The sequence below is a fragment of the Polypterus senegalus genome, chromosome 9 (genome assembly GCF_016835505.1).
Source record: "Polypterus senegalus isolate Bchr_013 chromosome 9, ASM1683550v1, whole genome shotgun sequence".
Taxonomy (NCBI): domain Eukaryota; kingdom Metazoa; phylum Chordata; class Cladistia; order Polypteriformes; family Polypteridae; genus Polypterus; species Polypterus senegalus.
Window position 1 is genome coordinate 136,792,970 of NC_053162.1, and position 21,990 is coordinate 136,814,959.

Genomic DNA, 21,990 nt, shown 5'->3' on the forward strand with positions numbered 1-21,990 from the left:
ACAATGTCATGTGACAAACATAAAACCCTACTTTGGTCTGTTATGAGTCAGGAGTGTCTGCATCTTTTTTATGTTTGTTTCTGTAATACTGTCTTGCTGGTGGCAGGGTGAGGAGTCTGAATGAGTCCATTGGAGATGGTTAGAACTAGGAAGGGGTGATGCATACTTGAAGAAGCTCTCATGTAAAAGAAGGAGTGGAACAATAAGAGGGCATGGGATAAGAGAAAGGAAAAACAGCTAGAGACATGGAATGTGAATTTGATGACCTCCTTGGCATTTAGGACATCTTGGTAAACACTTATTTGTGAGGTATTTAGAAGGGAAAAGTACAGAGAATGGTCTTAGATTAAGACACCTACCAGTAGGCCATTCAAACTATGTTTAACTGTTGAGAGAGCCCTGTACCACCCATCTTATTATCCATTTTTCATAAATTCAACTGGGTTTCTGTAATGTCATTTATAAGGACTATATATATTTGGACTTTGAGATCTGGAACTGTTATTATCTTTGTTTCCATTCTAAATGAAGGAGCTTGTTATTGACTTTAGGAAAAACAAAACTGACATCCAGCCAGTCATCACATGTTTCTGGGCATTGAGCTGGAGAATGACCTGACCTGGAGTACCAACACCAAGGAGCTGCTGAAGAAGGCGCAGCAGAGACTGTATTTTCTGAGAATCCTCAGAAAGAACCATCTGCACAAAAATCTGCTCCTTGCCTGTTATCACTGTGTGCTCATGTACGGACTGTGTGTGCGGTATGGCACCTGCACTTCCTCAGAAATGAAAGCGCTCCACAGGGTTGACAGGACAGCGGAGAGAGCAATTGGTTGTACCCTCCCCACTGTGGAACAAATCTACATCTCACAATGCCGCAAAAAAGCAATAGACATTTCACAGGATTCATTACATCCCGGTCATTGCCTCTTCCAGCTTTTGCCATCGGGCAAGAGATACAGAGCAATGAAAACCAGGACAAACCGCCTTAAAAACAGCTGTTTTCCAAAAGCAATCATGGCCCTGAACTGCTCCATATCATTCTCCCAATGTGCAATATACAGTAGACCTTAAGTCAACCAGTGCAATTTGTATATCTAACAAGTGCAATTTGTATATTTTATAAAGTACTTTTATTACTATTCGGTTTATTATTATTTTCTCTCTTCTTGTCTTTTTAACTCTTATGACTCACACTGAGTCGACTGCACCATCAATTTTGTTGTTTCTTGTAAAAGTGACAATAACAATAAAGATCTATCTATCTATCTATCTATCTATCTATCTATCTATCTATCTATCTATCTATCTATTTACACAAGAGGGTAATATTAATAAGTTTTTTGGGAGGGTGTTAGAAGGGTCTGTAAATAAGTTATTGAACTTGTACTGCTTGTTTCTGTTTTCTAATATAAATTCATATTTTCCTTTTATGATCATTTGCCATTTTTCTGCATTTATGTGTGAGATCAGCAGAGAAGTAGTGTTGGTCAGTCATTTTTCTAGTTATTATTGCTGCTGCTCAAGAGACAGTGGCATATAATTGTAGCACCTGTGCTTTTCTTATTCAAAATGTATTTTTTTATTTTTAGTATTTGTTACACTTCATTAGTCCTCAAAGAGAAAGTGACTTTTAAAGTGACCTTTGGAGGTCAGAGTGCAGAGTCAAGCATTGGAGCAATTTTCAAGTTAAGGGCATTACTCAAGGGTCCAATGGAGTAGGATCCATTCTGGTAGTAATAAGATTTGTCATTGGAGCAGATGAAAGGAGAAAAGGTGAGAGTAGGTGAGAAGAGGCAGTCATTAGAGAAGATAAGCAGGGTGATTAAAAAGTTCACTAGTTATAAAGACTTGGAGAATTGTGTGATTCCAGGCTCATTCTCAGCTAACTTTTTAATCTCTTCTTTCGCCTTTTTAGCTGAACACCTGTGGCATCATGTATAAACAAGTGCGTACGCACAGAAATATTGCATAAGCCTGTTTCCACGTTCAAATCACAATGTTTAAAACCTAAACTTGGCGTAAAGCCACACATTTTTCCACAGTACCTCATACACTGTTGTACGCAAGTTCTCCACTCGGTTTTGAAGACTGGCGGCACCCAGCGTCAAAGCAGTGCTACTGTTCCTGTGTGGTGTATCTTTCTTTTTCAGATCCGCATCCCTGACGCAGCTTTATAAATACACTGAAATTAACTGCTGTGAGGGACAGCCAACATTTCAGTCCGGACAGGACGTCCCTCAACTGGAAAAAACAGCCTCTAAAGTACACTACATCCCCCGGAACGCTAGATGGCAGCTCCCCTGGATAGAAATGGCTCCTTGGATTCCCGCAGGGCAGCATGGGACATGGAGTCCATCTCTTCAGCCCTGTTGGGTACCGTGGGTGCCGCCAGGGGGAGCTCACCAAGAACCCGGGGACTTTTATGATTACGTCACCCTGGAAGTACTTTGGGGTCACGAGGACGGAAGTCCACAGTACTTCCGGGGCACTGGAGGAAGGAAGATGTGAAGTTGACCCGGAGAAGAAATGCTTCCACGTCATGGACTATAAAAGAACTTTGAGAACTCCCAGACGACGAGCCGGAGTTGGGAGGAAGTGCGACAGAGCTGCTGGGAGGAGTGGAGGACTGATTGTTTATTGAATTATTGTGTGGTAGTAGTGTGGATTAGTGGTGCTTGGTGCACATTATTATTATAATAAATAATAATTATTGGACTTTTACCTGGCGTTTGGCGTGGTACCTGAGGGTTCAAGGGAGCAATAGCGCCCCCTACTGTCACACCGCATATTGTTTATTAGTTTAAAGCATCAAATTGTAGTTAAGCTGTAACAATATAATGGTCCACGGAATTACCAAACTATTCCAAATACCATAGCTGCTTTAGCATTGTTACTCTCAATGCACCTTCTTTTTCTTTTTTCAGCTGCTCCCGTTAGGGGTTGCCACAGCGAATAATCTTTTTCCATATTACTCTCACTGCACCACTCGGAGGATTTATATCACTGTATATGAGTGTGAATCATGGCTGTACAGCAGCTGATTGGAAAGAGAATTATTGGTATACAGCATCAAGCACACGCTGCCTCTGCCACGGCAAAATGCTTCAGAGACTTTCCTGTACGGACCTCGCGATTCAGAAACAGTTTCATCCCAAGCACTTTAAACACAGTCAATCAGTCCATCAAGTGCTCCTTGTAGAACTGTTTGTACTTATAAGTACAATCACCTCACTTTAAACTTGCACTACAGTTATAATATTGCACAACCTGCGGCACTTTATAAAGCGCATATTTACATACTGTATGATGACGATATCATTTTTAGATCAAATGCGGCAAAATATGTTGATTATATTATACAGATAAAACTTTAACTTCATTTAAATAATCTGTATTGTTAATAATTAACATATGAGGACATGGTGTTGCAGCGCTAGCTAGTTCATGGATTGATCCTACCTCGTGCTGTATTCTTGCTGGGCTGGCACGACACTGGAAGGATAGATGGATAGAATAATTAAACACATACTGCGAAGATATTTTAATGTTCCTTAAAAGTTTTGAAGAATCATTGTTGTAAGCTTATAGATGGCTTAACGTCTATTACAGAGCTGATTGTGTGGTATTTGGAGCAAGAAAAGTAAGGACAGGAATTGGAGGTTAGAACGTTTGAAAGAGACAGTACTGCTGCAATAATTTCATCGAAGGTCGTGCACAATCACTGCGCCACCATATTCCCATGTTTAATAACATGCTTTCATCCCTATCATCATGAAAATGATATCACGTATACATCTCATTATTTTAATTATTCAGAGAGCTGTAATATTACGAATGTAATGGATTCTGTGTCCTATCGGAGAAAGAAAGTGTGGAAGCACGTAATGATTAACACACATAGAGCACATAGAAGATCAAATACAAAACAAAGCATTTAACATGCTACTTTAGTTATGATGGGATTTGAGAAGCTAGTAAATTAACGATTTTATGATGAAGTTAATTATGTTCTACTTTAATGACAAAATAAACTACGTGATTAAAGTGGAAATTTCGAGATTAAAGTTGACATCTTGTGCTTTTTTCCCACTGTGTGCCTATTTTTTTTTTCCTGTACCCTAATAAGCTTTCATATGACACTCAGACAGTGGGCTACAACTCACCTTTTCATGGCAACTTTGATATATGACAACTCGATCAACTTCCTTTTGTTGTTTATACCACTGTTTAAACCAACAAATAGTCTGCTTTTCCTTTGCCTCCACTTGGTATTCGCTGAAATTCTTATATTTTCCCCCGTGCTTTTCCCATTGTCTTTCACAGAAGGCTGAGCTTAAGGGCTATTTATATTGATTTGCATATTCAAAGACGCGTAATTCTGGGAGGAGTTGTGGCAGGACAGCAGGCGCGTGCACGAGCTTTACTTTTCATGCTCATCGGGATCTATGTAGCAGAACAACATGGAAGTTGGCGAACGCACAAATTTATGCATCTAGATTTTTCTGTGCGTAAGCACATTTCGGCTTTTGTGCTTGCGTCATGTTATAGTGCGAATTCTATGAACGCCATTGGCCCCTGATGAAGGACTTTCAACAGAAACCTAAAGTCATGTCAGACAAGAAATTAGGAATTTCACTGAACTCTAGACATGCAAAAATATTTGACATTCAACTTGAACCTGACCACAGGGGTATTTCTCATGAAATGCACCACATCTTTCACTTCATAGAGAAAGGAAAGTTAACACCAGCTGGTATTTTCTCAGAATTGCAAGAAGTTAACAAGCAGTCTTATAATAAATAATATGAGCCATTTATAGATTTAAATAATGTATCGCTCATCTTTTTAAGTGATATTTTTTGTTTTTAAAATAGTAATTCTTTCTTTACATTTGTATAGCTCTCTTCTCATTAATCAAAGCACTTTACTGAGCAGGGAGCCACTTCCACCACCACTAATATGTAGCATCCATCTGGATGATGTGATGGCAGCCATTCTGTACCAGGACACTCATGACACATTAACTGTTGGGTGGTGAACTTGTGAGAGACAGCCAATTAGAGATAGGGTATGATTAGGGGGCCAGAATGACTAGGCCATGATGGTCAATTTAACCTAGACTTCACTATATACCCTACTTTTTATTTAGGATGCCCAGGGATCTTTTATGACCACAGAGGGTCAGTATCTTGGTTCTACATCTCATCCGAAGGTCAGTGCTATTTTTACAGCACAGTGTTCCCATCACAGCACTAGGGCATTGCGATCCACATTCAGACCCTTCTGGCCTCACCAATACCACTTCCAGCAGCAACCCAAGCTTTTTCCTAGATGGTGTCCCATTCAAGTACTGGTTGAACCTGAACATTCTTACCTTCAGGTGGTTGACATGTTCTGAAGTGCATGTGGTATGGCTGCAGGATAAAAGGATAAAGAACTGATGGCATATTGGTTGGTATTGGGGTTTTAACCAGACTATGGAACTTCAGTTTTTCTTCTTAGTCAAAACACTCTGTTCTAAAGGGAAAAACAGTGAGTAGATTAGAACAATGCATTGAATAATATGTTTCTAGAAACTGATTAAGAATTAATTAATTTGGAGAATAAGCCCTGCACTCATTTTTCATTACATTTCTTTTCAATTTATATAGGTGTTTTTTTTTATTTTGTCAGTTACCCACAGTATAAGTATTGGAAAAATAAAGAGAGAAAAAGAAGAAAACGTTTCACCCTTGCATGTGTTTTAAAATTACAAGGAAATTCTGCACACGCAGCACTCCTGACCTCATAAACCCCTAAGTATCTGAATTCTGTTAGATGGTGACTACTTATATAGGCAGTGTGGTGTTGTGGTTACGACCATAAACTTCACACCCTAAGGTTGGGAGTTCAAATCCTGCTACTGACACTGTTTGACCATACACAAGTCACTTCACCTACCTGTGCTCCAACTGGAAAACTAAAAGAAGTCAATTGTATCATAAATGATGTCAGCTGCCATGGATAAAGTTGTTAGCTGAATGAATGTTCTTACTCTGAAATTCAATCAGTGGCATTTTAATGATGGCAGATATGGAAAAAGATGATTCGCTGTGGCAGCCCTTAATGGGAGCAGCCAAAAAGAAGAAGATGAAAGCTCTCCTCTTCTCCAGACTCTTTAGTAACTGTATCAAAGAACAGTTACAGCCATAGCATTTGGATTAGATTATTGTCACATTCTTTAAGCCTTTGCCTGACCACTTTAGCTGTCTGCACTGGCATACTAGAGGATGCTGCCATCATAATTGAAGAAATAATTTACTACTGAGATCATCAAGAACTGTTTTGTATTTATTATCATTTACATTGCGCATTATGTGAATCACAGGACTTGTGCCATGGCATGAAAATGCAAAATGTTTTGGGCCTCTAGAATTCTTTTGATGTGCTCCTCACATGTGCTTTCTTGGTCGCTAAGATGTACATGAAGAAGCCTTCATTAGACAAGATATCTTTATGTACTGCTCATGAGACAACTGCTTAGGTTCATTTATTACATTGCCTCCTAAACCGCAATCTTAAGGTTTAATTAGCCACTACCTGACTTTAATGAGCAACATGGTCATCTTAGCATTTTTTATATAATCTTAACCATTATGGCATGTTAAATGCTTAATTATTTTAATATATTAACATATATATATATTATAATATATTTTAATAAGGACCTGCTGCTTGTATGAGATACAACAGCCCAGTTAGGTATGTAGTTATGATGTTACCTGAGCACCTCCCATAGTGAGTGTACCAGTCCCAGGCCAAAGGAGAATATTCACAGGAAGTCTCAGTAGACAATGGAGCGGCTCTGTTTCTCCGCTAGACTGATAACATCTGGGAATTCTACAGCAGGCATTGTCAAATGCCGGTGAGGGCATGCTGGTCTGGTTTATCCAGCCCACCATCTTGCCACAGTGACCCTCACCAGAATCCTGGATCATAACTACAGTAGAGTATTGCCAAGCCTATTGACCTACAGTAGTGAAACTGTCATCTAATGTTGTAACGTGTCAAAACTTAGTTGTAATATGGGGTTTATGTCCATCACTCAATTGCCACAAACCGAATTCACCAGTCAAATCTCCTGGTACCTTTAACAGCACCTGCCATCAGATAGCCCCTGCAAGGTTAATAAGTTTAAAATACATTTAAGACTCAGACCCTTTAGTTATTTTTTTAACCTTAATAAGCAACCTAACAATAATGAGATACAGCACAAGACAGCACATGACCAGCTAACCTGTGTCCATCATACAATCGCTGAAAATGAAGAAAGGTGAAGGTCTCAGTAATGTTGATTTGCTCAGGTCCGCAAAACATTTGGCTTTTCACAGAGGTGTGGTATAGGGGGTCCACGGTTCCGAAGAAAAGCGCAGTTTTAAATAGGTAATTGCCACACTCATGGCTTATTGTGGCCGGGGCGGTTCCTGGGTGCTTTGTGATGGGGTGGTCCTCGCTTAAGTGCACAGGTGAGGAGTCGTCCACATCGGGAATTGATGCCGGATCTGCTAATTGCCACACCTGTGCCAAATGCCCATTATATATAGTAGGGCCGCGACTGCAAAGAAAGGAAAAAAGCAATGAGAAGGAGAATGGAGGTTAAGGGAGAAGGCAGCTGGAAGGGAGGAAGCCAGTGCATGAATGAATGGGCAGGCGAGCGAGAGTTGGCCCGCTATAAGGACAGGCAGCTGAGCAGTGAGCCCTAGTGGGGTGTTTGGCCGGCGCTCTGGGCAGTCAGTACTGGTCGCTAGTGAGGAGCAGGAGTGACTGGAAGGAGGATGGCTCGCTGGTGAAGACAGCAGGACTCGGGAAGCTTGAGAGGTGGATGCCCCCCCGTGAGCACCCTGGTCGCTGGGGAACCCAAGAAGAATATTTATGTGCCGATTGTATGTGCCGCAATGAGTTTAACTGTGTTAGTTGTGCAATGTGTGCATTTTGAGGCCTGGCATTACATGTTAAGTATAAACCAGACTTAAGGTGTTTTGTTTCTCACACTACAGGCTCTGATGTAGTCTTACCTCTTATCAGTGCCAGCTGAAGCCCATATGGAGCTCTAGGTGAAGTGTACACCCTTAGAGTTACCAAAACGGTCTCCATAGCATGCATTAAGTATGTCTGGAGCACACACATCTTGACTTACTAAAACAACTCCCCTCCATTTCCATAGAGCAGCGGCAGGGTGGGGTTTGTTCTGCAACATGCGCTGCCTGAGTTACATAAATGGAGCCCCTCAGTGTGCAGAGTGCACACCCCTTAACTGTCGCCTAATAGATTTGCCTAATTAGATTCCGTTTGCCCTCTTCTTTCAAGACAGTAATAGACACCTTTGCATGAAATCTTCAGTATCCTGGCAATCTTTCAAATGGAACAAAGTTCATTGTGCAAAAAAAAAAAGCTAATTAATAGTTAGCTCTGCTGTTATTTTATGCTTTTATACAAAGAGATTTGTATTTTTGAAATACACTTTTGGAATATGAAGAGTTATGGTTAGGAAAAATTCCTATTAATAAAAAGACTAAATGCCACAAGAAATAAAATCAGCAGAATTGGTCAAAGTTAAAAAGTCAAGCAAATAAAATGTGACACACCTACAAAGGCATCGTCCAAAATGGGTAATGTGAATGCAGCTGGTGAGACACAAGAGAAAAATGATTGAAAACAAACGAAAACTAGTAGGAGACAACACATCTTTAAAAAGGTGGCAGGAGGCCAGGGGAACACGTTCCTGGCAACAGCCAACTCATTAGACATGCCTCTTTTTTGGCTTCAAATTTAAGTGCACTTGTATAAATGAAGACTCTTTTTTAAGGATTCTCTCCATTTGTCAAATCTTACTCATAAATCAACATTTATTATTTTTGATTCAGTCCATATATCAGCTTAAATGAACAATTTACGTATCAAATTTGGCTCCATCATATTCACTATATTTGCCTTTTTGGAATGCAAATACCTCTTTGGTATTATATATTCAGAATTCGCTCCCAATGTATACAATTAGGTATAGAGTATCTTATATATAGAATCCTTGTTGCCATATGCTGCTGTTTAATCTAACTTGAAATTGTAATAAGAATATATTATTTAGATCACTTTAAACCAGTTAAGCAGAAAGCAAACCACCACCCCATTTCTAATACCTTTCAGGCCAAATACCTTGTAGAGGTCTGTGTTGCATATGATTGTTCAGTAATGCTTTGTCTATTACGTTATGTTCACATATTGATTGTACACTTTTTAACACCATTCCCTGGGTTTACTATCTTAATATTTCAAGACTGTTGAAGATTATATTTTATGCTTATAGTATTTAGACTTAATCGGCAATAGATATCTCTACTTTTTAATCCTCAAACACTGCTGCTGGCGGGCTTGTTTTGTTTTGGACGTGCTCTGTCTCTAAGTATGTCAGAGGACTGGGACTTTGTGAAGTGGGGTCCAGCCACACGTGGGGAGGCAAAATTAAGGGGGGGAGAGAAAGAGAGCAAGCTATAATATTTGCAAAGCACCTTGAACATGGGAAAGGTGCTATATAAATAAAGTATATTATTATTTTTATTGTTATTACACAATACAATAATTTAATTTAATTTTCACTTTTACTTTATTGAATAAATAGGTTCTAATGATAATAAATATGTCTATGTTTTTAGGTGTGTTTATGTTTCTTTGTTGAACCAAAATTGTGCAGAATATCAATGTAAACACAATCATTTCCAATAAGCATTGATTAAATCCATTTGGCTACCTGTGTTTTTTTTTTTTTACAGGTGGTTTCAGGAATGATTTATATAATAGAAGCTACCATTGGGTGAACCACATGTAAAAAATAAGACCTGAGTGACTAGAATTCAATAAACAAGTGTCCTTTCCATAAAGGTCCTCAGAATGATAAGGTATAATCGTGAACGTTAGGCGTTTGTGCTTATTATCATCTGATGGCCCATGAGAGTGCTGTGTGCTTTTAACTCCATTAATGAAGAGTCATTGAAAATATTTTCAGTATTTCACAAGCATATTTCAGTATTTAATCATATTCAGTTATCTTTATTTCAACTTGCATATCATCTCATCATTTAATTTCATGCCTAAAAAGATTTCAGTAAGAGTACTATGTTAAGCCTCAGTTAATGAGAAAACAAGTTAGGAGTTAGCTGGGAAAGCTTCATCAAGGGAAAGTTATTTTGAATATCTTGCTATACATTGAGGTCAGTGTGATTTTTTGCTATATTTTTAAGTACCATTATTTGTAGTAGTAAAAGGGTGATGTAGCATGTTAGCCATTATGAATGCAATGAGAAGTGAAGCAAAATGACACATTTTATTGGCTAAGCTTTCACATTTGTCTTAAATATACCATTTATTTCTTTCTTTATCTGTTTCTTGAGCTCCTTTATGTCTTGAACGGTGGCTGTGGCCATTGCAGCGATCATTACCTTCAGCTTGTACAGATCGTTTCAGCCTTCGTGCTCCGCAGGTGAAGTGACAAGCCCTGTTACAGTTGATGCTCCCGGCTTGCGAGGAACAGATAAAAACGCGTGAGGCAAGGCCATTTCCAGTTTCAATTAATCTTCTGGAATCAATGAGCTATCGTGACCTGCATCACTTGCACATTCGCTCCCACTTTTGCTCTCAACTGGAGTCGATGAAGTGGCTCGGGGTCCCGGGAGATCTGTGCTTTCGCTCGTCTGCTCTGGGTCAGTCTTTGCAAGCTTGGGTGTAGCTTTGGGTTTCTTTTCCGTTTCTTTCTGAGCCCCTTTATTACCGCTCATGTTTATATATTTCTTACATATACTATAATAGTGTAATATTCCAATAATCAGTTGGAATAGTTTCTCAGTTGTGAATTTATTATTTCAATCTTATTGGAAATGACAGGTGTTACATCAAGTCACTCCTATAACTCCTGAATTGACTTAACAGCGCTGAACCTTTCTGCAACAAAACACAAGGTCCCTTGCTGCCTGGTCTGCCTGTTTAACTGCCTGATTAATAATCCAACACCTCCCCCCTTAAACTGATTCTAACCTCTCAGTAATACTGAATTGAAGAAAAAATAATAATAATAATAATGAACAAGAACAATATCAATGATAGTAATAATATGAATAATCATCCTTTATCCACTTATGGTGCTCTATTTAGTGTACTGATTTTGCTAACCTCCTGTAGAAATAAAATAATCCTGTTCATGTTCAGAAGTAATATTTGAAATAAGATGGTGTTTTCCTCAGCCGAACAGGATATTCTTAGAATGGTGGGACTGTCTCTGCCCTGTCTGTGTCCTCCAACTGTGGGCCACTGGACACATCTTCAGGTTCTTCAGTTCGACAGCTCCCAGCCATCTGCCCGCCTTTTCACTCAGTATTGGTGACCGATGCACCTGTGTCAATTTCCATTTCAATGTTTTGCCTATTTATTTCTAGTGTGACTTTATATGGTGAAAGTTTGTTACTTGTTAGTTGGTACAGTGTGAATCCTTTTCATCCTCACTTCCCTTCTTTTAATCTTCTGGAAAATTAGCTGTATTATCCTTTCTGGTCAACTTACTTTCTAGTTTGTCATCGTGTTGCGCTCTGATTAAACATTTCCTCACTAAGTGCCCTCTCTTGTGTCACCACTTGTATACTGCAGCTATGAAATGGCACTGAACACTATTGTGCTTGCCCCCGCAACGAAAACAGGAAACACTATCCTTCTGCTTGGTCTGAGATGCGTTGAATTTATGCACTTTAATGTCTCCAGTACTTACAATCTGCAGTTGCTGTTGTAACGCCACGACATCTTTGTCCAACGCTTCCATAGCCAGTGCAATTTCCATGGCCTTTTTCAACGGAAGTTCTGTTTCTGCCAGTAAACGATGTTGCATTCAATCATCGTTTATGCCGCATACCAGTCTGTCTTATCATGGCCTCCAGATTGCCACCAAACTCACAAAACTCAGATGCCCTTCACAGTTTGGCTACAAAATCCGACACCAACTGGTCTGCGTTCTTCATTTTGGAATGAAATTTATATCTTCGAACAATCACTCTTAGTTTGGGGGCAAAATGATTCGTAAGTAAAGTGACTATTTGAGTACATGTGAGCTTGGACGGTTTGGAGGGCTGACATTAGTCTCTTAAAAGTCCATACACTTAACCGCCACATGCACTTAGAAATATTGCTCTCCTTTTGCTGTCGGCGATGTCATTGGCCTCAAAGTAATATTCCATTCATTCTATATATTGTTCCCAAACATCTGTCTCTGAATCAAACTCAGAAATTTTCCCATATGTCGCCATTACCCGCTGTAATACTATCTCCAAAGATTCAACCACCTTGTCGCCAGTGTAATATCCCAATAACTAGTCTGAATAGTTTCTCAGTTGTGAATTTATTATTTCAAACTTATTGGAAATGACAGGTATTACATCAAGTCACTCCTACAACTCCTGAGTTGATTTAACAGCACCGAACCTTTCTGCAACAAAACACAAGGTCCCTTGCTGCCTGGTCTACCTGTTTAACTGCCTGATTAATAATCCAACAAATAGGACCTCCTTGAGTTGGGTAAATACAGGATACCTCGGGATGATAAAAATAAGAGAAACATTAACACCACTGCTAACGGACTTCCGCTTCAGATGTCCATCTCCTGTAATGGATGAGACCAAGAACGTTAAGATCTTTTGATAGTATAACGGTCCGTGTACTTTTTGGTATTTGAAATTTCATTTTAGAAGCAAAAATGAAAATGAAAGGAATTTTCAGATTTTGATTTTTGATTAAAGAATAAAATGAGGGAAAGGAAAATAAGGTATTTTTTAATTCTGTGGTAACAAATAGCAGTCATAAACTTAAAATTACACATACTTTTCTGGATTTATTTGTGATTCAAATAATGAAAGTGTTATAGCTCAAAAGGTCCGTTATTTGAATCACAAATAAATCCAGAAAAGTATACGTAATTTTAAATTTATGACTGCTATATGTTACCACAGAATTAAAAAATACCTTATTTTCTCTCATTTTATCCTTTAATCAAAAATCAAAATCTGAAAATTCCTTTCGTTTTTGTATTTTTCATTTTTGCTTCTAAAATGAAATTTAAAATACCAGAAAGTACACAGACCGATAACTGCCCAACAAAGTCTTTTGGAGCTTTTGATAAGTTTTCCTTACAATGTGGATATGTAATCAAATCGTCTGGGTCAGTCAGGGAGATCTGGTCATAAACTCTTTTCTCTATTTAAATCATGTTGTGGAAAAGCAGCAGGCCCTGATGGCTACCCTGCAGAAGTTTATAAGAAATTTCCCCTTGGGATTAATAAAGTATCTATCTATCTATCTATCTATCTATCTATCTATCTATCTATCTATCTATCTATCTATCTATCTATCTATCTATCTATCTATCTATCTATCTATCTAAGAAATTCTCCGCTCAGCTAGCTCCCCTCCTATTAGCAACATTTACAGAAGCTAGAGACAATCAAATTCTACCTCAAACTTTTTGCCAAGCATTAATCACCATTTTTCCTGAACAAAATGAGGACTTACAGTATTACAATGTGCATCATACAGACCAATTTCACTTCTGAATAATGACGTTAAGATACTCTCAAAAATCATAGCTGGAAGGATGGAGAAAGTGCTCCCTTCGGTAATATCACAAGATCAAACTGGATTTATCAAGGGACGACACTTATCTTCCAGTCTTCGACGCCTGTTTAATGTAATATACTCACCAACAGTCAAACACCCCAGATATACTATTATCATTGGATGCAGAAAAAGCATTTGACATGATTGAATGGAAATACCTTTTCACTACATTAGATAAATTTGGGTTTGGCACGAACATTTGTGCATGGATCAAACTACTGTATACCAATCCAGAAGCTTCAGTTTGTATTAACAACATTTGTTCAGACTACTTTAAACTAGAACGTGGTACCAGACAAGGATGCCCCTTGTCACCACTGCTATTTGCAGTCGCCATTGAACCACTGGCAGTTCACTGTTGAAATGCTGATCAGATAAAGGGGATTATTAGAGAAGGACTGGAACAGAAAATTTCTCTATATGCAGATGATATAGTACTGTATATATCAGACCCCACAAAATTCTGTGCCTGCAGTCTTAACAGCACTTACAGAATTTCAAAAGATCTCTGGTCTCAGAATTAACTTGAATAAAAGTGTACTCTTTCCAGTGAATTCTGAAGCATATGATATTAGATTAAAGACCCTACCTTTTATCATTGCAGAACAGTTTAAATACCTAGAGGTAAACATCACAAGTAAACATAAAGCTCTTTATCAACAAAATTTTGCCGTCTGCATGGAAAAAATTAAGCAAGACTTGCATAGATGGTCAACCCTTCATCTTACTCTAGCTGGAAGAATTAACATTGTTAAGATGAATATTCTTCCTAAGCTTCTTTTTTATTTCAAAACATTCCAATATACATCAATAAATCATTTCTTAAGCAATTAGATTCAACAATATCCTCATTTATTTGGAACTCAAAACATCCACATATCCAAAGAGCGACCCTACAAAGACCTAAGGCAGAAGGTGGCATGGCTCTACCTAACTTTCAGTTTTATTACTGGGCAGCAAACATACAAGCTATAAAAACCTGGACACAAATAGATGAACATACACAGGCCTGGTCCACAATAGAAGTAAAATCCTGCAGTACTTCTTTATATTCCCTGCTTTGTGCCCCAATAAATGCAAGTTATCGGCAATAAACTGATAACCCAATCGTGCTTCACTCACTCAGAATATCGAACCAATTTAGAAAGCATTTCAAGAGAAGCTTTTATCTGTGGGACCTCTGCAAAAGAACCACTCTTTCATTCTTTGCAAACATGCAGTTTTTAATATCTGGAAAAAATTTGGGATTAACTTGCTTATAGATATTTATATAGACAACATCTTTGCATCCTATGAACAATTACATTCCAAATTTAACATTCCAGCTACACATTTCTTTCACTATCTTCAAATTAGGAACTTTGTTAAACAGAACCTGCCCGATTTTCCTCATCTTGCACCCAAATATTGCTCAATTTCAAGGACTCAGGCACCATCTGCAATATATAAAATTATTTTACAGTCCCTCCGTTTCAAAGATCCAAGAGGACACTGGAAAAAAGATTTCTCACTCAACATATCAGAAAAGGAGTGGAAAGTAGCAATGCATAGAATTCACTTGAGCTCCATATGCGCAAAGCATACAATTGTTCAACTCTAAATTATATATTGAGCACATCTGTCTTGCCTAAAACTCTCGAAAATGTTTCCAGGGCATGATAAACCTGCGAACGCTGCAATCAAATCCCAGCCTCACTGGGTCACATGTTTTGGGCCTGCACCAAATTAACATCATTCTGGACCAAAATTTTTTATTACCTTTCAGACAGCCTTGGTGTCACAATACCTCAACCCATTAACAGCTGTGTTCAGTGTTCTTCCAGATGGGTTAAAAGTGGAGAAGGACAAACACAGGTACGCAGACTTATTTTGCTAAACTGGAAGAATCCTAACTCTCCTCTTTTAAGTCAGTGGGAAAATGTTTTATACTATCTGAAATTGGAAAAAATCAAACACTTTACAGATTTTTTTCAAAACATGGCAGGATCTAATCAGTAATATTTTAGAATAAGCTCTTAAAGCACCAAGGAAGCAATTATTTCCACATTTCTTTTTTTTCTCCATTCATCTCTATTGGCCTATCAAACTCATCAATTTAGGTATGTTTACAAGCCTTAAGCTTTACCCCATTGGCATGCTCTCTCTCTCAGGAGTGGGGGTCAACTTGTTCTCAATCCTATTTTTTGTAAAAATGGATAGATTTGTATGGAATGATTACAATAAAATTAATAAATAAAAAAAAAAAAAATCATGTTGTGATGTGTTCAATTTTAGCATGTTTAACTTCCCATTCCTTTCTATCCTGCCGTGTCTTGAAGTAGCCCATAAGCACTTTCAATTTAAAAAATATATCAATGCTGTTTCTTTCCTAGTGAACTGTATATATAAACACAAAGAACTGCAGTTTCTGTACTACAACTTGCCTGAAGAAGGGGCTTGAGCTGCCATAAAAGCTTTGAAATTATAATCTGTTCAGCTAGCCATTAAAAAGTGTTACTTTGCTTCAATTTTCAAAGTACCATTATCTATATATATAATTCACTAAGGCAAGACGACCATGGAAAGCACGCCGGAAGGGGCGTGGATTCACTAAGCCGCCAACAAGTGAGACACCTATGGCGCACGCAGGAAGGAGCCACGCCCACCAACTTCAAGACCATTGGATACGACGACAACTCACAGAGCCACACCCACCAACTCGGACACGACGACACAGAAAAACCGGCGTCATTTATATTCGTCTGTCGTAGAGGTCACATGCAGCTCCGACCCACGTTGACTGTTAATAGAGGCATGTCTCTCGTGGAGGTGAATCACCATATGCAGCATGTAAAACTGTTTGCGAGGGGTATCCCATGGGATCCTTAAAACATTCCTTTACAACTGAGGTTAAAAACACAATGAAGTGAGCAGTCTTTAAAAAATGAATTTTTGGTTATGACGCACAACCGCGTGCCCCACAGAAAACTGTTTTACACGCTACATACAGCAATTTGCATCCGCAACAAACAAGCGTCTTCTTAGATGCTCATGCACTTTGTACACACCCCCCTCCCACCTCGCTACTACTGTGGTCGGGTGTCTTGGTGGATTATATATAGAAAGGCAGCCAAAACCGCACAAAGCAATGAAAAGTCTATGTGAGTCACAGGTGCATCTGGACTGTACAAAGACGATAACGACTGGAGTGTCGAGTTGGAGGTGGGCACATGAGCAGGCAGTGTATACTGAACGAGAAATCAGCAGACTAGCTTGACGGAGGGAGCGGAGTGGATGTCCTTCTCCTCTCCTCCTGTTCCACCCTCCGCGCCACACGGACGATTGTGTGTTGGTTCGTTCCGTGCATTGGTTAAAACCCAATGAAGGAAGCAGTCTTTAAAAACCAATAAGCCCTGTGCCTCTGTTTCATTACCGTCTCACCTGCTTCACCAATGCAGGCCCCGCAAAAGGGCAGCCAACCGGGTAACCAAAGTCTTTGGGTTCAGGGGGGAGTATGGTTACAAAGCTGAAACTTAAAGGAATTGACGGAAGGGCACCACCAGGTGTGAAGCCTTTCGCTTCATTTGACTCAACACAGTAAACCTCACCCGGCCCGGACACGGAGAGGATTGACAGATTGATAGCTCTTTCTCGCTTCTGTGGGTGGTGGTGCATGGCAGTTCTTAGTTGGTGGAGCGATTTGGCTGGTTATTTCTGAAAACGAACGAGACTCCCGCCTGCCAAATAGTTACATGACCCAACAGCGGTCAGCGTCCAAATTCTAAGAGGGACAAGTGGCTTTCAGCCACTTGAGATTGAGCATTAACAGGTCTGTGATGCACTTGTATGTCTGGTACTGCACGCGCGCTACACTAAATGGATCAACGTGTGTCTACCCGGCGCATGGAGGCGTGGGTGAGCCGTTGAACCCCATTCGTGATGGAGACCGTGGCTTGCAATTGTTCCCCATGAACGAGAAATTCCCAGTACGTGCGGGTGATACGCTCGCACTGATTACGCCCCTACCCTTTGTAAACCCCCATAGTCAGGTGACTTGGTGGATTATATATAAAAAAGCTGACGGAAGCGCAAACAATGAAAAATCAACGTGGAAACCGACTGAGGCGGCGTTTGAAAAATTAACAGTCAACGTGACTCACAGGTGCGTGTGGACTATACACAGACGAAAGCGACCCAGGTAGGGAGTTGGGGGCGGGCACATAAGCGGGCAGTGCGTACTGAACGAGCGCCGTTCAACCCCGCCCTTCGCTTTGGAAGGAGAAGGCGCGACGGCGCTCCTCCGGTTTTCAGTCACAGACAATTCTATGTTGGTTCGTAGCGTGCATTGTTGCAATGTTACTTTTCTTGGTGGTTTATTAAATTACGGATTTTTCAAATGTTTATTTTTTCCTCTGTGCTTAAAAATCATTTAAAAAGCGGCCTGATTATGTGGCGTATGCTACGCCGTGGGTTGGCTAGTTAAAATATAATGCAAGAGTGAGTTAGTGATGAGAAATAAAGGTTGCTCATTCATCTTTCACCTTTTTAGACAACAAAGCATTAGTACTACTGTCGTGGCAAAAAATTGTCACCAAAGAGCTTTTACCTGAAATGAAGGCTATTAGGACTCAGGATAGGCAAACAGAGTTTATAGCTTTATTGCAAAAAAAACAATAAAACGGACTCAACCCAATTCGGCCAAATCAGAAAGGCAGCCAAAACCGCACAAAGCAATGAAAAGTCTACGTGAGTCACAGGTGCATCTCGACTGTGCAAAGACGACAACGACTCAAGTGACGAGTTGGAGGTGGGCAAAGAATATTGACTCAAAGCAAATAACATGTAAGGTTTAACACAAATCACATATAAGCTTGAATCTTAGCATGAGTGCTAACCACTGTGCCACCACACACTCCACTTTAATAGCCCCATAATGCACAACCTCACATACACACATCACAAGAAAAAAGAAAAGGACAGAAGAAATTGAAAGAAATTGTTTCCCTTGTATGTTATAGTTATCAAAAGAACATTTTCCCCTAAGACTTGATCAGGGTCTGATGGAAAGATGTCTTACATATTTATAAACGGTTGTATAATTAAAAGTGGATACATTTTCATTTTATCAAATGTTATACATTCTCAAAATTCATTTTAACCCATATTTACTCAGAGCTCTGGAAATTTAGATGCATAAGGTAGTTTCAGTAAATCACAATTGAACTACATTACCCAGAGTTCTCCATGTTTCGCTTTCTTACTCCCACACACACACACACACAGAGAACAAATAATGCGCGTGCACACACACATGGTACCTTTGAAGTCAAATACAGTGCACATTTCTTTTTAGCGCATCTAATTATATTCTTTCCCCACAAATATATGTACAAATATATACACATACACACACATAATCTATATACTCACACATTTTTTTATTGCTTAATTTTTCTTTTGATGCTTTCCTCCTACATTTCTCTGAAGGCTGTTTTACTTATCAAACTGTAAATATGGCTCAATTTTTTTTCAATAGGGAGTAACATGAAGCACAAGTATTTGCATCTAGTTAACTTTCAAAACTTTTTAATATCCAAATTCTAATTACAATACTTTTCCAATTACCCAAATGCTCGCACTTCTCCTTCTCCTAATTTTCCTATGCTTGCCTCAATTATGCTTTTTGATAATGTTATGTAATTCTACTGCTGCAAAGAATGAAACCCAAGCCAACTGAAAGTTTTTTTAGAGTTATTTTAAGAAATCTTGTCAAGTGAACTTCGTTAACCATAAGTAAGAGAAGTACACATCAGGTGATATTAATTTGTGGAAAAATGTATGCAAACAAGCTAATAGAATCCATTTATTCCATTTTTAGAAATGGCATCTGCATAATGTCATTAAAAAATTATGAGACGTATTTGTCCCTATATGTGCCAAGGCCATGCTTCCAGTTATTACTTGTTATGAAAATCAACAAAACAGTTTCTGTCAGATGTATAACATAAATGAACATCACACACTGTACATACATTGTCAGTTCTGTTTTCAATTTTCCTTTGTGTACAGTAATAACATCTTTTGCGTTTTTCTGCCTTTTTCATGACATGTTCTGGCTTTCGAGGGTTTGTTGGCATTTGTGTACGCCTTTATGTTTGGATATTTGTTGGAATACTTCTATGTCTGCAGGAGAAATCAGATATCAGTGAATGTGCCAATGCTGCCCGAATTCAATCCGCTTCATCGGAGTGTCATGGAAATGGTATATTTCATTGATCTTCAGATAAATTATATATGCATTATTCACAGAAATGTCAATCAAATCAAAGAAGATGTGAAGGTAATATTTTATTCTGGTTTTCCTGTCAACTTCATATGTCACCTTTGTCTGGTTCATAAGATCAAAACTACCCTTATGTTGATTATATTTCTGACATGGTTTAAATTGATATAAATATCCAGTATGATCATCACATCTGCCCCAAATTTTGAAGCCCCATTTTATTGGTTTGCCTTTTACATATTGGTGTATAATATTGTGGCCTTTGAATTTGATCATATGTTCATCTATGGACTGTTCCTCACTTATGCTGAGTATGTCCTGAAAGGTTGCATTGAAATGAACGATAAGTGGGCGACTTTCCGTGCTCGATCATCAGGATCATGCCAACCATTGTTATCAATAAAATGCAGAGCTGCTTGAACAGCCTCGAATCGCTGCAAAGGCATAACTTGGGTGATATATGGCATCGTCATATCAGGTTGTGTCGGCCAGTAGGACCGTAATGTTAGCAGAACATGGTAACTCATGACCAAATTCATACCAATAAGTGCCTTCATCTTGGCAGGTTCAATGGAGAAAGTGTTTCCTTTCTGTTGCATATACCAGATACTTTCTGGAACCAGTATTTCGTCGACAAGCTTGTCAAATTGTACAGCTGCTTGAAATATTTGCATAGGCGTTGGCATTGCATCCAAAGTTTCTGAATCTGAGATTTTGTCCATGTTAACTTGTCCATAAGCCTGTGGTTTCTTGTCATCTCTGAACAGAAAAGGTCTATAGGACTTGCGCCATGTGAAAGTTATAGGTAGACGTTCTTCAGGTGCAACACCCGTACCAGAAGATGGAGAGGAGTTATTTGTGTCTGGCATTGTTTCAACAGCCGACCTCATCCGCTTTGGACAGTGACCAGAAGGACCGGGAACAGCAGGTTCCGGTAAAGTAACTGCGGAAGCATTGTCACTTCCTGAATTTTTGTCATTCACTGGTGGTTCAATAATTACATTTGTTCCAATTTCATCAGCATCACCTTCCAAAAATTCTTAATCTTCTTTATCAAGTACCATGTTAGTCTCATCCCCGCTGTCATCAGCATTCAAATATTAGATAATTTCGACATCATCAATGTGGTAGTGTCGTGCCATACCGGAATCTGAAGTAAAATGAGTGAATCACACCGGTATATCTAATCGACACATGCAGCACACTGGGACAAATGTGTCCCTTGAAGAATATCATGTAATGTTATATGTATTTACGCATATTTTGTAACTTTACATCGATTATTAGCATCTACACAAATGAATTCATAAATGTGACCGAAAAAAGATCAGAAGTAAATTTTATATTTTAAAAAAACTCACCTGAAATATCTAGCATGGCATGCCCGAAAAACAAGCACTGTTTATTTGTCACAAAATGGTGGCTTGAAGCACGTGGACAATATAAATGACCTTTTGCAGTGGCCTGACACCTGTTGGATCCATTACAAAACATTTTGCATCATTGCGTGTGTAAATAAACTACAGGCATGCATTTTAATATGAGGGACATATTTGTCCTGTATCCTTCAAAGGGTTAATGCTCTTCCGGATGCATTTTTGTAATGTATACTTTCTCTGATCTTTAAATTATATTCATCTTAATTGAACTACTTTGGCTTTCATATATGTTTTATTTACTGTAACTCCTAACAGTGACAACGTCTTGATAAAAAATCTCTCAATGTATCTCTATGAAAAAAGTGCTTGATACAAAATCCCACTCACATTCCTTATTCAGGAATGGGACAATTAAAAATATATGTGTGTGTGCCTACACTTCACCTAGCCGCTTTGCTATTTAGTGGTGCAAACCGAAATGCTGTGCACCATTATTCCTGATGTTGTAACTCTTTTTATTGCTTCACCAACACACATTTGCATTATGTCTAACTCTGCTTTTCTCTTGCTCTCTCTTTACGCCCCAATATACCCACAGGCAACTCGCTTGCATCCACTTTAATTGCCTGTAGCCGTGGGCTTCCTACCACCAATCTTATATTCG